The following is a 17,283-nucleotide window of genomic DNA, read 5'->3' on the forward strand; positions in this document are numbered from 1 at the left end:
CTTCATTTATATCAACAGGTTACATTAGGTCATTAGTACCATAACTACATTATTGTTTAGAGTATCAGTAAGGTTGCTTATTCTGTAAATACATTTTATAGTTACAATATGTAATGTTAGAAGCTTCTAACAGTGCCTCAACTGATCAGGGAGGAGAAAAACACTGGTCACATGACATGACGGCCTCCTACACCTTTATTTCCAGGAGTTATGTGCCTAAGATCAAAGTTGAAGCTGATAAGACTCTAGCATGGAAGGTATTGCCATAGCACCATGTATCCTATGCCTTTGCACAGAAACTTTTTCAGGCACCAAGCATGCCACAGCCATGAAGTCATCAGAGACCCCAATCCCAAACACAGAAACCCCACAGTGAAACCAAGATTTGTAGACCAAAGTTAAAGAAGTAAAAGGGCTAAGAAAAAGCAGCCAATATTTTGGCCCTTGCCCTCGAAGTTCAGCCAGAACTCAGGGAATTATGGGACTTTTGTTAGGGCCCTATGCCTCTGGTGAATCACCCAATCTCCTAATCAAGAAGATTATGAAGACCCTAGAGCACAGGAATCCAACCAGGGCACATTCTGCAAAGAGAGGAGTCACTGGAAAGGGAATAGTCCCTGAAATTTCTGAAGGAAACAACAGGTGGTCAGCAAGACTTTGATCCATTCTGATAGATAGAGGGAAAGCTAAAGGAGCCAAGAGTTTTCTCAGAAGTTCCCAAGAGTGATCCCTGACAAATCTCTGCTGACTCTAAACATCAGACAAGAACAGGGTCAATTTTTTACCAACTTGGTCTTAAATACCTGGCAGGAAAGTATAATCAAAAATAGTCATATGGGGGCATTTCAAAAAGCTATGACTTTTTAAACATAAGATGTTCATTTGTGTCAGTCTATCCAAGGGTTAAGTAAAACTGGGAAATTATTTTAAAGGGGTTACAATAGATACTACCAGAGTGACAAGTTTGTTCTAAGTCAATTTGAGATCTACAAATTTTCCACAGCTCAACAGGAAACCTGTGCCATTATACAAATTAAAATTGTGCAATTCTGCTGATGTTTCTACAGTCTTAAATGGCCTCCACTCACAAATAAATGACTGCCATGACCTTCTGAGTAACAACAAATATCTCAAATAGGGATGAAAGAAGATTAAGAAAAACATAGAAACAAAGAAAAACAGATATTTTTAAGCAAAGCTGGAGCCATGTGGGACATTGCCCTATAATGGAGGAACAGTGATTCAGAAATAGCTCACCATGTTTATTTTTATTGGTTCTCATAATCAGGAAATTTAGCTAAAGAAGCTTTGTAAATTGTTCAAGGCTTTTTTGTTATCAAGAGGCTTCTTTGTGCACTGAAGAGTTAACAGAGCTAGAAAATTTTTGTAGCTATCTTGCTGTGATAGTGTTAAGAACATCCTGTGACTATCCCACTGTACCCAGAAAACCCTTTGTACTGGAATGCCTGATAACTATTGGCACCAGAGCTGAGTATCAAGACTGTAAACATCCTTGCCTTCTGGCAAGGAATATTACCCAGGCTTGGCTTTTGCCTACACTGTAGGATCAGCCCCAAACCAGGATCATTTGCTCTCCACAAATGACATGTCAGACCACACATCTAACTTTATGGTGTTCATAGGCTGGCTGGTAACACTGATGTGTGTGTGTGTGTGTGTGTGTGTGTGTGTGTGTGTACTAGTGGTTTGCAGAAAATAACACTTTTTTTCTTGTTTATTGTTGTACTAGCATGATTCTTACCTTATGTACAATTTGTTCAGTTATTTGCCAACTGTTACCATAGACTTCTGTACTGCCCTAAGGCTTAAGATGCCTGCAGGGTCCATTAAGTTCAATAAGGACATAGAGATACTATCTACTTTGGAAGTACTGTCTGACTTTTATAAGAGTCCATTAAATAGGACCCTGTAGGAGGACCTGACTGCTATTCTCTTAACACCCCTTTTCACCCTAAAAGCAGTTAGGATTACCTCTTCAGAGGGCAATGAAATCATGATGGAGAGATAAAGGCTGTGCAGATAAGGAAATGGGCCCTTAGGTAACTTCCTGAATAATAGAGCACAAACAGCACCTGCAGATACTTACTGAGAAACTTACAAAAATGCTATTTTTAAATCAGGACCTATGTGACTGGAATCCATGTCTCTCCAAAGAAGGAAAAATGTCTGATCCATGTTTTGATTGGACTAAAGACTGGATAAAGGCTACATGAATTACATCACAGGCACTGAGCGCCTTACCTAGGTCAGGCATGGGGCTTACTTGCCTAAACTTATAGATCTATATAAACCCCTAGACAATAGTCACTTTTTAATATCTCTCTCTTGAGATCCCTCCATCTTCAGAAGATTTACCTTCTATTACTCTAATAAATTCTGTTACTTTGCCTTCACCCTTATGTTTGTGGATTTTGTTCTCCAAATTCATGAGACAAAGAAGCCACCCATGATCTATGCTACACTTTCAAATGAACCAGAAAAAAAGAATTCTTTGTCCAGTTCGACTCAATAAATGCATTACTTTCAAGTTCACTGAGAAGTTTCTTCCTCATGGTTAAATTTAGCTCCATTTGTCATTTGTCTGTTGTATATCAGTTACTATGCAAGAAAATGAAAATACAGTGGCAAATAAGATCTTGCACAATTCCTCAAAAAGATGGTGTTTAGCTAAAGAAAAAAGATGTATACTTTTTTATTTATATATATGACAGCAGAATGCATTAAAATTCTTACTACACATATAGAGCACAATTTTTCATATCTCTGGTTGTATACAAAGTATATTCACACCAATTCATGTCTTCATACATGTACTTTGGATAATAATGACCATCACATCCCACCATTATTTTGAATTCCCTGTTATTTCTCTTACCTTCAAAGTCCTCTGCCCTATCTAAGTTCCTCTATTCCTCCGATGCTCCCCCTTCCTATTCCACTTTATATCAGAGAAAACATTTGGCATTTGGTTTTTTTGGGACTGGCTAACTTCACTTAGCATTATCTTCTCTAACTACATCCATTTACCTGCAAATGCCATGATTTTATTCTCTTTTATTGCTGAGTAATATTCCATTGTGCATATATGCCACACTTTTTTTATTTACTCATTCACCTATTGAAGGGCATCTAGTTTGGTTCCACAGTTTAGCTATTGTGAATTGTGCTTCTATAAATATTGATGTGGCTGTATCCCTGTAGTATGCTGATTTTAGGTCCTTTGGGTATAGAACAAAGAGAGGAATAGCTGGTCAAATGGTGGTTCCATTCCCAATTTTCCAAGAAATCTCCATACTGCTTTTCATATTTGCTGCAACAATTTGCAGTACTACCAGCAGTGTATGAGTGTAACTTTTCCCCACATCCTCCCCAACACTTATTGTTTTTTGTATTCATCATATCTGCCATTCGGACTGGAGTGAGAAGAAATATTAGAGTGGTTTTGATTTGAATTTCTCTAATTGCTAGTGATGATGAACATTTTTTATATATTTGTTGATTGATTGATTGTATATCACCTTCTGAGAAGTGTCTGTTCATGTCCTTGGTCCATTTTATTGTTTGTTTTTTTTTTTTTTTTGGTGTTTAATTTTTGAGATCTTTATGTACCCTAGAGATTAGTGCTCCCAAGATGTAGGTTCTCTATTCACCTCACAGATTGCTTCTTTTGAGAAGAAACTTTTTATTTGAGTCCATCCCATTTATTGATTCTTGATTTTAATTCTTGCACCAAAGGAGTCTTATTAAGAAAGTTGGGGCCTAATCCCACATGATGGAGATTCATCTATAAGACACAGGGTCTCTGGATGTATTCCTAAGTCCTGGATCCATTTGGAGTTGAGTTTTGTGCATGGTGAGAGATAGGGGTTTAATTTCATTTTGTTGCATATGGATTTCCATTTTTCTTAGCACCATTTGTTGAAGAGACTATCTTTTCTCCAATGTATGTTTTTGGCGCCTCTGTCTAATATAAGAAATTGTAATTTTGTGGGATAGTCTCTGAGTCCTCTATTCTGTACCATTGGCCTACCAGTCTGTTTTGGTGCCAATACCATGCTGTTTTTGTTATTATTGCTCTGTAGTATAGTTTAAGGTCTGGTATGGTGATGCCACCTGCTTCACTCTTCCTGCTAAGGATTGCTTTAGCTATTCTGGGTCTCTTATTTTTCCAGATGAATTTCATGATTGCTTTTTCTATTTCTATGAGGAATATCATTGGGATTTTGATTGGAATTGCATTAAATCTGTATAGTGCTTTTGGAAGTGTAGTCATTTTGATTAAATTAATTCTGCCTATCCAAGAGCAAGGTAGATCTTTCCATCTTCTAAGGTCTTCTTTGACTTCTTTCTTTAGGGTTCTGTAATTTTCATTATATAGCCTTTCACCTCTTTTGTTAATTTGATTCCCAAGTATTTTTTTGAGGCTATTATAAATGGGATAGTTTTCCTTGTTTCCCTTTTTTGAGGATTTGTTACTGATATACAGAAATGGCTTGATTTATGGGTGTTGATTTTATATCCTGCTATTTTTCTGAATTCATTTACTAGTTCTAGAAGTTTTCTGGTGGAACTTTTAGGGTCTTCTAGGTGTAGAATCATATCATCAACAAATTGAGCCAATTTGAGTTCTTCTTTCCTTATGTATATTCCATTCATCTGTCTAATTGCTCTGGCCAGTGTTTCAAAAACTATGTTAAATAGAAGTGGTGAAAGAGGGCATCCCTATCTTATTCCAGTTTTTAGAGGGAATGCCTTCAATTTTTCTCCATTTAGAATGATGTTGGCCTGGGGCTTAGCATAGATGCGTTTTACAATGTTGAGATATGTTCTTGTTTTCCCTAGTTTTCCGAGTGTTTTGAACATGAAGTGGTGCTGTATTTTGTCAAATGCTGTTTCTGCATCTGTTGAGATGATCATATGATTCTTATCTTTGAGTCTATTGATGTGATGAATTACATTTATTGATTTTTGTATGTTAAACCAACCTTGCATCCCTGGGATAAAGCCTACCTGGTCATGATGCACAATCTTTTTATATGATTTTGAATTCTATTTGCTAGAATTTTATTGAGAATTTTTGCATCTATGTTCATTAGAGATATTGGTCTGAAGTTTTCTTTCTTTGATGTGTCTTTGCCCGGTTTGGGGATCAGGGTGATTTTGGCCTCATAGAATGAATTTGGAAGTGCTGCCTCTTTTTCTATTTCCTGAAATAAATTGAAGAGTATTGGTATTAGTTCTTCTTTAAAGGTCTTGTATAACTCAGCTATGTATCCATCCGGAACTGGGCTTTTCTTGATTGGTAGACTTTTGAAAGCATCTGCTATTTTGTCACTTGAAATTGATCTGTTTAAATTGTGTATATCATTCTGATTCAATTTGGGCAAGTTATGTGACTTTAGAAATTTGTTGATATAGCCAATTTTTTTTATTTTATTGCAGTACAAGTTTTCAAAATAACTTCTAATTATCTTCTGTATTTCTGTAGTATCTTTTGTGATATTTCCTTTTTCATTATGTATGTTAGTGATTTGAGTTTTTTCTCTTCTCTTCATTAGCATGACTAAGGGTCTGTCAATTTATTTATTTTTTTCAAAGAAGCAACTTTTTGTTCTGTCAATTTTTTCAGTTGCTTCTTTTGTTTCAATTTCATTGACTTCAGCTCTGATTTTAATTATTTCCTGTCTTCTGCTGCTTTGGGTGTTGATTTGTTCTTTTTCTAGGGCTTTGAGATGTAACATTAATTCATTTATTTGTTGAATTTTTCTTCTTTTAAGGAATGAACTCCATGCAATGAACTTTCCTCTTAGAACTGCTTTCATTGTGTCCCAGAGATTTTGATATGTTGTATCTGTGTTCTCATTCACCTCTAAAAATGTTTTAATTTCCTCTTTGATATCTTCTGCAACCCATTGATCATCCAGTAGCATATTATTTAGTCTCCAGGTGTTGGAATGGATTTTATTTCTTATTTTATCATTTATTTTAATTTCATTCCATTATGATCTGATAGAATGCAGGGTAGTATCTCTACTTTTTTATATTTGCAAGAGTTGCTTTGTGGCATAGTAGATGGTCTTTTTAGAGAAGCATCCATGTGCTGCTGAGAAAAAAGTGCATTCTCTTGTTGAAGGATAAAATATTCAATATATATCAATTATGTCTAAGTTATTGATTGTATTATTGAGCTCTATGGTTTATTTGTTCAACTTTTTTTTGGAAGATCTATCTAGTGATGAAAGAAGTGTGTTAAAGTCATCCAAAATTATTGTGTTGTTGTCTATTTGACTCTTGAACTAGAGAAGAGTTTGTTTGATGAACATAGATACTCCATTGTTTGGGGTATATATATTTTTAATTATTAAGTCTTGTTGGTGTATGGTCCCATTGAGCGGTATGTACTATCTTTCTTTCTTTATTTTTTTGATTGACTTTAGTTTGAAGTCTACTTTATTTGATATGAGGATGGAAATCCCTGCTTGTTTCTGCAGTCCACAAGAGTGATATGATTTTTCCAAACTCTTAACCTTCAATCTGTGGGTGTCTTTCCCTATGAAATGAGTCTCCTGGAGGCAGAATATTGGTGGGTTTTTTGTTTTGTTTTGTTTTTATCCAATCTGCTAGTCTATTTTTTTAAATTGGTGAGTCTAGGCCATTAACATTCAGAGTTATTATTGAGGCATGATTTAGCTCGGTATAAGATTCTTGGTTAGCATCCATTTTCTTTCAGAGCTTGGTATATGTTGTTCCCCAATATCCTGGCTTTGAGGGTCTGGGTTGAAAAAGCTACTGAGATACAGAAATCAGATCACATATAGTATTCTCTCTTGCAGCTTTTAAGATTCTATCCTTATTCTGTATGCTAGGCATTTTCATTATAAAGTGACTTGCTGTAGATCTATTGAATTTTGTACATTTGGTGTCCTATAAATCTCTTATATTTGGTTTCCCAATTCATTCTTCATGCTTGGGAAATTTTCTGATTTTATCTCATTGAAGAGATTGTGCATTCCTTTGGTTTGAAACTCTGTGCCTTCTTCTATCCCAATAATTCTTATATTTTGTCTTTTGATGCTGTCCCATAAATCTCGGATAGAATTCTGTTCATGGTTTCTTACTATCTTCACTGTGTGATCATCTTTATTTTCCAGATTGTATACTTTGTCTTTATTATCTGATGTTACTTCACCCAAGTGATCTAGTCTGTTGGTTATATTTTCTATTTAGTTTTTTATTTGATTTACTGTATCCTTCATTTCAAGGATTTATCACTTTTTTTCAGTTTCTCTCTCTCTCTCTCTCTCTCTCTCTCTCTCTCTCTCTCTCTCTCTCATGTCTTTTGCCACCTGTATTTGCTTTTTTATCTCATTGTTGGAGTGATCAATTTTTGCCTGTACTTGCTCATTTAGGTCATTCTTTAATTCACATATCATTTTAATTATAAACCTTCTGAACTCCTTCTCTGACATTTCATCAACCTTGCTGTCCATGGGTTCTGTTATTATTGTAACCTGGTTTTGGGGGGGGGGGACACTTTCCTCCTTGTTTTTTTCATGTTGTCTATGTGTCTTCCTTTCTTGCAGTGTGTATCTGAGATATTACAGTTTCTTCCCTACATTCTTGTAGTACCCATGTCGATTGTCTGTACCTCACCTTGATATTGTGCTTCCAGACCCTGCTGGTGTCCCTGAATGTATGCTATTGTATCTAAAGTTGGTGGAAACAATAGCCAAGGTAACTCAGGATAATAGTTAAGGTGCCCCATGATGGATGCAATGTCTTACAGAAATGGGGCTGAAAACATGGGCCTCACATTCCCTTTGGATGCCTACTCTTAGATGCAGCTGCTTCTAGGCCCTGTCAGTTAAAAGTTAAAGGTTACTGCATGGGGAAGGCTATTGTGATGACTGCAATGTCCTGAGGTGGAAGTGGGTCAGTCTTAGGCTCCCAGGTGGGGCAGGGGTGCAAACTGGGACCTACCCTGGATCTTGGTCCTATGCACTTTGATGTGGATGGATCTGGGCCAGGCCTGGGTTTCTGGGGGTAGTCTGCTAGTTGGAAGAGGCAATCCTGTGCCAGAGGCTGGGCTCCTGCAGGTGCCTGCCAGTGGAGGGGTGAGCCCAGGCCTACTGTGAGACTGGGTCCCACACAGACCAATGTGGATGGATCTTGGCCATGGTCTTGACCTCCTGCAGTAGTCTGTTGGTTAGAAGGGGTGGTCTTGTGCCAGAGGCTAGGCTCTGGCAGGTGTCTGCTCCACAGGTGCAGAGTTAGACCCGAGCCTACTGTGAGCCTGGGTCCCACACAGGCTGGTGTGGGTGTTCTGGCCTAGATCTGGGCTCCTGCAGTAGTCTGCTGGTTGGAAGATGTGGTCCTGTGCCAGAGGTTGGGCTCTGGTGTGTCTGCCAGTGGAGGGGTGAACCCAGGCCTACTGTGAGCCTGAGTTCCGCATAGGCCTGTATGGGGGGACCTGAGTCACAGGACTTGATCTCCCACCCCAAGATGTATACTTTTTGATACCTTACTTTCAGAAATATGAAAAAAGAATGTGCAAAAATGTTCCATGCTTTTATAATTATGTCAAAATGAATCATAATGATATGTATAATGTAAAAGGACCAGTAAAAATAGAAAGTATATAATATTTTATTTATTGATTCAAAAATATATGTTTCCTGGATAAAGCTGGTGCTAGACTATAGAGATCCAAAGATCAATGGAAAATATTTCCTATCCTCTGGCATTTTGAGCCCAGAGGGGATAATAGTCATACATAGAGAATGTTATGATTAATTTTATTTTTCAACCTGACTGGGCATGGGTGCCCCAATATTTGGTTAAGCATTTTTCTGGTATGTGTATGAGGATTTTCTGAATAAGATTAATATTTGAATCAGTATCCACAGTAAAGTAGGTTACCCTCCTTTGGAGACCTGATTTAAACAATAGACAAGTTATGGAATCAGCCTGCCTGCCTTCACAAGATAAATGGATAAATAAAATGTAGTATATGAAACGATAAAATTTTATTCAGCCATAAAGAATAAAAGTATGTCATTTGCAGGAAAATGGATAGAACCAGAGATTAAAATAAGTCAGACACAGAAAGACAGATATTGCATGTTTTCTCTCATATGTGGAATCTATAGGGGAAAAAAAGACAAACTTCAGAGTAGAAGGGAGAAAAGCAATAGGAGATCAAGGACATGGCAGGAAGGAAAAGAGGGGAACAATGAAGGCTATAAATGATCAAACTGTGTTATATGTGTGTATGAATATGCCACAATGAAAAGCATTATTCTGTATAATTAAATGTACTGATAAAGATATTAAATGTTATGTAAAAATTTCAAATGTAAATAACAAAGTATACTAATAAATATTATGCTACATTGCTGTTTTTTCTCATTTTAGAATGGTCTAATATACATTTATAACATTAAACATATCTTTAATAAATTAAATTTAATTTTATCATTTCATTTCATTTAGGCATTGAGTCTGAAATCATACCCTGAATAAGACTTGTTTCCTCTTCCTTGTCTTCTTTTCAATTTGTTTTCTCTCTGCATCCTGCTCTATATCTTAATGACTAACTATACAATTAATTAAAATACCCTGAGCATTTCCCTCTGCATTCCCCATTTCTAAGTTAATGGGAAAGGTCATATTTAACAGGTAGTTGTCAGGAAAGTTTAAAGCAGACATAGGCTGTGACAGAAACCAGACACATGGACTTTCAAACAACAAGCTTCTGAAGAACCATGCTTTCTTAGATGCACACAGGTCCAGGATCCTTGGTGACCTACAGATAGAGAAGACACGCACATTCCACATTCCAGAACTAGCCACCTGCCTGAGACTCAGATAACATCCCCAAGAGAAAGGCAATCAAAATGTCTCCAGGCATGGTGGACATGAGCATTAGCTTTCCATCTTCCAATACTCTGGCTTGCTGTCAATAAAGTCTTTTCTTCTCACATTGTTCTGTCCCCCGAATTATTGGCTCCACTGGCAGCGCAGAAAATAAAGATTTCATGGTTAAAAGTCCTTGAAGTTTTCCTTGGGAAGTTTTCCTATCTCAAAATTTCATGGGAAGGAAAATCTCCAAAACTGTGTGCCACTACATTTCTGAAAAACCTATTCTCAATCCAAATAGAATAGTAGACAACACATGAAGAAAATATGGAAGTGTTGGACAAACATTAAGCACACTATGTTCTCACCAATCAAGTGATAAAAGACTAATTTATATTAACACCTTAATAAAACAATTTCTGATAGATCTGAGTCTATGGAGGCTAAATAAAAAACTTCTCAAGATAATTGCTGTATCATGTCAGATACAGTAGCTACAGATTACAACAGATTTTTGGACTCATCCAAGCACAGTGGTGGCAGGGTATACCTGCTACAAAGAAGACATGGTTTAGACAATACCCATGTGTATGGGCAAAAAACTCAAGGACTGTATTTGTGACTAATTGTGTAACAGGTTATGTTAGTTTCTGTTCTATGAAAAGTGTAGAGCATTTAAAAAGGAGAGATTTAATTTTATTTTTTTGCACTCATGATGTTGATTGCTAAATGTAGTAGTTTGATCATGAAAGTTAAGATGCACATGAAATTTCAGAGATGCTTTTTTTTTAAACTTTAAAACAAATTACACTCTGATAAGTGGATGCTGATCCATATCGGGGGTGGGGGAGTAGAGAGGCACATGGGAAGAATGGAGGAACTTTGGATTGAGCAAAGAGGAGGAAAGGGGAAAGGGCATGGGGGTAGTAAAGATGATGGAATGAGATGGTCATTATTACCCTAGGTATATCTATGAGTGCATGAATAGTGCAACTCTATGTCATGTATAACCAGAGAAAAGAAAAAGTTGTGCTCTGTTTGTATACAATGAATCAAAATGTATTCTGCTGCCAAGTATAACAAAATGGTATAAATAAAAAATTTTTAAAAAATTAATTGGAGGCTTGGGTTGTACCCCAATGGTACAATGCTTGCCTAGCACCTCTGAGGCACTAGGTTCATCCTCAGCACCATATAATAGAAATACATAAATAAAATGAAATTCTAAAAACAAATGATGAAAAATATTTTGAAAAAAAATTTTAAAAATACATTTATCTATTGCTACACTTTTATATTCTATGTCTAATAAAACATATTTTTAGGTAAGATCATTCAAAAGCACACAGAGATAGCATTTCTGACCCCTATGAAGGATATTTAAAAAAAAAAAAAAGGTTCAAAAAAAGTGTTATGGAATCCAGGATGACGGAGTAGAGGAGAACCTGTGACTAGCTGCTCTGTGCATGAATTCAAGGGAGCAGTCGAATGGCTTCCCGCGCGGGAAAATTGACAAATTTAAATTGACAAATTTAAGCTTCTCGGAGTGCGTGACAGAATTCTAAACAGCGATTTTTGCATGCGCATTGCAGAACGTGTGGAAAACAGTCGCTCTTTGCCACGGAAGAGTATGGACAGCACACAGCCCTGGAGCCCGCTGCAGACCCATGGAGTTTGAGAGCAGCGGCTCTCTGGCAGCAGAGCAGAGATGCAGGGTTATTGTTCCTTCAGGGATAAAGCCACCACACTGCAACCTGCATCAGTGCAGGACACCAGACGAGGACCGAGTTCTGGTTGTAGCTAAGGAACAGCCCAGCTCCCTCCACCTCACTGGACACCCAGCGCGGAAAACACATGGTCTCCATCTTGGAAAATCTATCTTGTCAAGTTTTGGTGGGTGTGGCTGACAGCACTGGATGGGTGTCTGAACAGGTGTGTGGTTCCCAGCCCCCTTTCTCCCTACCTGTGATAACTCAAAACCTTTCTCACCAGCTTTCAGTGGGTGTGGCAATCAGAGGGAATATGACTGACCAGGTTGCCAGTTTCCAACTCCCCCTCTCCCCAGCTGTGATGACATGGTGACTACCCAACACAGAGATAGCGCTCAGTTAATCAGGAGTGTGGGGTGGCCAGGGCACCACCTGCCCAGAGTGAACCCAGGCTGTGGACAAGAGATCCATCAATTGGGGCCTGGTGGGCCAGAGAGGGGAAGTGGATAGAGACAGGGAGCAACCCAAAGAGACCAGGATTGGAGAGGCACCTGGCAGGTGAGGGAGAGCCACCTCACAAAGATTGCTTCCACCACCCTGAGGGCAGAGACTTAACCTGGAATACACAATGCCACCTACTGGAAGAGAAGAAAACAGAATTCTAAGAGTGCATTTTTCTTTCTTTCTTTCTTTTTCATTTTTTCTTTTTCTTCTTTTTTTCCTTTCTTTTTCTTTTCATTCATTTCTCTCTATCTCTTTTTCCCCTTTTTTCTTCTTTTTTTTCTTCCTCCTCCTCTTCCTCTCTCAACCTCCCAAGTGTTACTATTTCTACTACATGTAATTTACTAAATGCAAATAGGTGTTTGTTTCTATGCTTCTTATTGTCCTCCCATGTACTTGTCTACCCTAAAATACCTCCTGTCTATTCTCCTGCTAATAACCTCCTTCATTAGAGTTCTCCTCCAAAGTTGCTAAGATATATAAACCCCATACCCTCACATCTTTCCCCCATAACATAATGTCCTATGCCCAACCCTCAGTTCTCTATATGCCACCAGAAACTGTATGCCTTTTATGAAATAATGGCTATATTTTAAATAATAATTGAATCCAATATTTCTAGACATAGTGACTGACTACAAATGTATTAATAACAAAAACTTGCTCATAGATGATGTATTATTGATATTAGGAACTGTTAACATTGTCCTTCCCCACAAAGGAGGGATCTCAGAACTATATAAGAGCAATATAAATCTATATGGAAAAAACAATGACACAATAGTCTCACAGAACTGGAAAGTAATGTGAGCAACATGAAAAGACAAGGAAAGAAGGGACCACAAACAATGTAAGACAATACATCATTAGAAGAAGTAACATTACAGCAGAAAGAATGTCAGATAAAGATTTCAGGATATACATGGTCCAGATGTTCTGGAGTATCAAGGAAGACATTATACAACAAATACAGACAATGAAAGATCACTTTGACAATGAATTACATAAACAAATCCAAGAAGAAAAAGATCACCTCTACAGGGAGATAGAGATTATACAAAAAAAACAAACAGAAATCCTAGAACTAAAAGAAATGATAAACCAAATAAAAAACTCAAATGAGAGTATCACCAGCAGAGAAGAACACTTAGAAGATAGGACATCAGACAACAAAGACAAAATATATCATCTTGAAAAGAAGGTAGACAGCACAGTGAGACTCATAAGAAACCATGAGCAGAATATCCAAGAAATATGGGATAACATAAAGAGGCCAAACTTAAGAGTTATTGGGACAGAGGAAGGTAGAGAGGTCCAAACCAAAGGAATGAACAACTGTTCAATGAAATAATATCAGAAAACTTTCCAGACATGAAGAATAAAATGGAAATCCAAATCTAGAAGCAGAGTGTGCAACATCACAAAAGATCCACACCAAGACACATTATAATGAAAATGCCCAACATACAGAACAAGGAGAGAATTTTAAAAGCCACAAGAGAAAGGAAGCAGATTACATATAGGGGTAAACCAATTAGGTTAATGGCTGATCTTTCAACAAGACCCTGAAAGATAGAAGATCCTGGAACAACATACTTCAAATGCTGAAAGATAATGGGTTCCAACTTCAGGTTTGAAGATGAAATAAAAACCTTCCATGATAAACAAAAGTTAAAAGAATTTGTAGCTAGAAAACCAGCACTTCAAAACATCCTTGGAAAAACATTTCATGAAGAGGAAATGAAAAATAACAATGAAAACCAACAGTGGGAGGTAGTACAGTGAAGAAAAACTAATCAAAGGGGAAAAACAAATCAACTTAAATAACAAAAATAAACATATATGGCTGGAAATACAAACCATTATCTCAATAGTAACCCTAAATGTTAATGGCTTAAACCACCAATCAAAAGACATAGGCTAGTAGACTGGATTTTAAAAAAAGATCCAACAATATGCTGCCTACAGGAGACTCATCTGATAGGAAGAGACATACACAGAATGAAGGTGAAAGGTTGGGAAAAATCATAACACTCACATGGACCTCAGAAGCAAGCAGTGGTGTCCATACTCATATCAAATAAAGTAGACTTCAAGCCAAAGTTAATCAAAAGGAATAAAGAAGGACATTACATACTACTCAAGGGAACCATACACCAACAAGACATAGCAATCATTTATATATATGCCCCAAACAATGGTGCATCTATGTTCATCCAACAAACTGTTCTCAAGTTAAAGAGTCAAATAGATCACAACACAATAATCATAGGTGATTTTAACACACCTCGCTCACCACTGGACAGATCTTCCAAACAAAAATCAAATAAAGAAATTATAGAACTCAATAACACAATCAATAACTTAGACTTAATGACATATATAGGATATTTCATCCTTCAATGAGCGAATACACTTACTTCTCAGCAGCACATGGATTCTTTTTCAAAAATAGACCATATATAATGCCACAAGGCAACTATTAGCAAATACAAAGGAGTAGAATTACTACCATGCATTTTATCTGATCATAATAGAATGAAATTGGAAATCAATGATAAAATAAGGAAGAAAAATCTTTACATCACATGGAGACTGAACAATTTGCTACTGAATGAACAATGGGTTACAGAAGACGTCAAGGAGGAAATTAAAAAAATTCTTAGAGGTAAATGAGAACACAGACACAACATATAGAAATCTCTGGGACACTATGAAAGCAGTACTAAGAGGAAAATTCATTGCATGGAGTTCATTCCTTAAAAGAAGAAAAAGCCAACAAATAAATGACCTCACATTATATCTCAAAGCCCTAGAAAAAGAAGAACAAATCAGCAGCAAAAGCAGTAGAAGGCAAGAAATAATTAAAATCAGAGCTGAAATCAATGAAATTGAAACAAAAGAAACAATTGAAAAAATTAACAAAACTAAAAGTTGGTTCTTTGAAAAAATAAATAAGCAGCCGTGACCATGGCGACAGTGGTGACCCAGTGAGAAGAAGGTGGGGACGGTAGCAGGTTGTGGTCCTCAGAGTTTGGGTTGGAGGTTAGATGCAGAGGCAACAGCTGGGGGAGGAATCAGGTGTGGAAGATCATGCTGGCTACAACCGTTGAGGCCTGGGGACCATGCCCTGGAGGTATACATTTAAAATTGTTTGGAGTCAACACTGATTCCATCCATGGGTTTGTCAGCCTCTACTCCTGCTGTCCAGTTCAGACCTCAAGTGCTTGAGATCATCAGACAGCATCACTGCCTCAGGATGCCCAATGCATGAAGGAAAAATGAAAGGCTGTCCAATGAATGCAGAACCCTCTAGTCCAACCTGTGAGAGCAAAACACTCTGTGCCTGCCCACCAAGATCGTGCCTATGAGTATGTGGAGTGTCCTGTTGCAGGCACTGCTGTTAAGGAGAACCTGGATCCTTCAAATCTGATGCCACCACCTATTCAAACACGAGCTCCAGGTAAGCCCTTTGCATTGTCTACCATCAGAGAGGAGTCATCCATTCCATGGGCAGATTCAGAGAAAAAGTGGGTTTATTCTTCCAAATAGATGTTCTGGAATGCAATGTTAAGGAAAGGGTGGAAGTGGAAGGATGAGGATATTAGTCAGAAAGCTATGTATAATATCATTAAAATTCACAATCAGAACAATGAACAGGCCTGGAAGGAGACATTGAAGTGGGAAGCTCTTCATGCTGTGGAGTGCCCTTGTGGTCCATCCTTGATCCGATTTGGAGGAAAAGCAAAACAATATTCACCAAGAGCAAGAATTCGTTCCTGGATGGGGTATGAGCTGCATTTCGACAGGAATGATTGGATCATCAACCATTGTGGCACGGAAGTTAGATATGTAATAGATTATTGCTATGGTAGCAAAGTCAACAAGGACTACAAGTTCACCATCCTGGACTTCTGCCCTGCCTTGGATTCAATTTTAGCAGTATGGAACAGAATGAAAGTTGCTTGGTGGTGCTTGACATCATAACCACTGTTTTGTTTGTTTGATTGTTTGTTTGTTTTTGTGATGCAAAGTATAAACTTTTTTTTTCTGGGAGATACATTAAACTATTCTCCCCAAACTGCACTGCATTCATGATGTAACGGGAACTTCAAGTGGGTCATACACTTCATCCTCCACTTAGCAAAGGGCCCCTGCTCCATTCAGTTTTGAGCTGCATTTTGCCTTGTGGTTTATAGCAAATAGTTCTAAGTTTTCTTCCCGTTTGGCTTAAGTGGGAAGCAGTCCCTCAGTTTTCCCATAAGCTGCAATATTGCCTATGTATTTCATCTAGAAAAGTCTGAAAAAACTCTGAAAATGAGTTTTTAGAAAGTGAAGAAAGCTGCTTTTTTCTTACCGTTTTCTCAGGAATATTTGAAAGGTAAAACCTGAAAGCCAGTGTACTGCTCATGAACTTTTACCGGGTCAAATCTTTTAATTAAAATGATTTATTATAAATAAGCAATATCTTTTTAAAAAGAAACTATTATTTCTGAAGTCCCTACAATTTAGTAGAGACCCTGAACAAAATGCAAAGCCGTACCCTTGCACTCCAGCAAGACTAAGGCATGTCTTGGCTCCCAAATCTTATTTATATGCATTTTTCAGACTGGGCCTTGTTAAAGAAGTTTCAACTCACCATGAGGTGTTGATGCATATGCTTTGAAACATATATTTTAATTTTTAAAATATTTTCCTGTTGTTCTGATATGTAAATCTGCTCCCCCAAAACAGGTCTCTTCCTTGTCCCTGTAATTTCAAGTTATCCCAACTTTGAGTCCCATTCCTTCCTCCATTGGAAGCCTTCCTCCTAGTTTGCTTAATCCATATTTAAAAGTCTGGCCTAAGTCACATTTCCAGTGATTATATTTAGCTGAGTATTAACATTCAGAGGAAGAGTATTTTTCTCAGATATAGTTACGGTTTGCATTAATTCACTGTCTCAATTTTTATGTTTTAAGGAAGCTTTAAGCTCGGTGTTGAAATTCCTTGTATCAGTAACCCCAAAACTGATTATTCTAATTATAACAGCATGTTACAAATGACTGTTTTTTCAAGTGTTGATAATATTAAATCCTTTAATTTATCCTGAATACTGTTAAATTAGTGGATGGAATTGGCAGTCTGTGAGTGATTAATTTGGGTGTGTCAGTTTTGTGTGGAGTTTAAAAAATCCAACAAGCTTAAGTTCTAC

The 17,283-nt window shown here is 37.3% G+C and overlaps 1 protein-coding gene and 1 pseudogene across 2 annotated transcripts in view; one reads left to right on the top strand and one right to left on the bottom strand.

Annotated features, from left to right (window-relative positions):
- Positions 1–17,283, bottom strand: part of LOC308641562 (beta-galactosidase-1-like protein 3) — a gene marked incomplete at both ends in the record, with an annotated part of 170,310 nt that overhangs the window by 79,358 nt on the left and 73,669 nt on the right. The window lies entirely within an intron of this gene.
- LOC308631341 (holocytochrome c-type synthase-like) lies at positions 15,268–16,076 on the top strand (annotated as a pseudogene). The gene has a single exon. The product of its transcript is annotated as a holocytochrome c-type synthase-like (transcript).

The sequence above is a fragment of the Spermophilus citellus genome, assembly GCF_964194105.1.
Source record: "Spermophilus citellus genome assembly, chromosome: 2".
Lineage (NCBI taxonomy): Eukaryota > Metazoa > Chordata > Mammalia > Rodentia > Sciuridae > Spermophilus > Spermophilus citellus.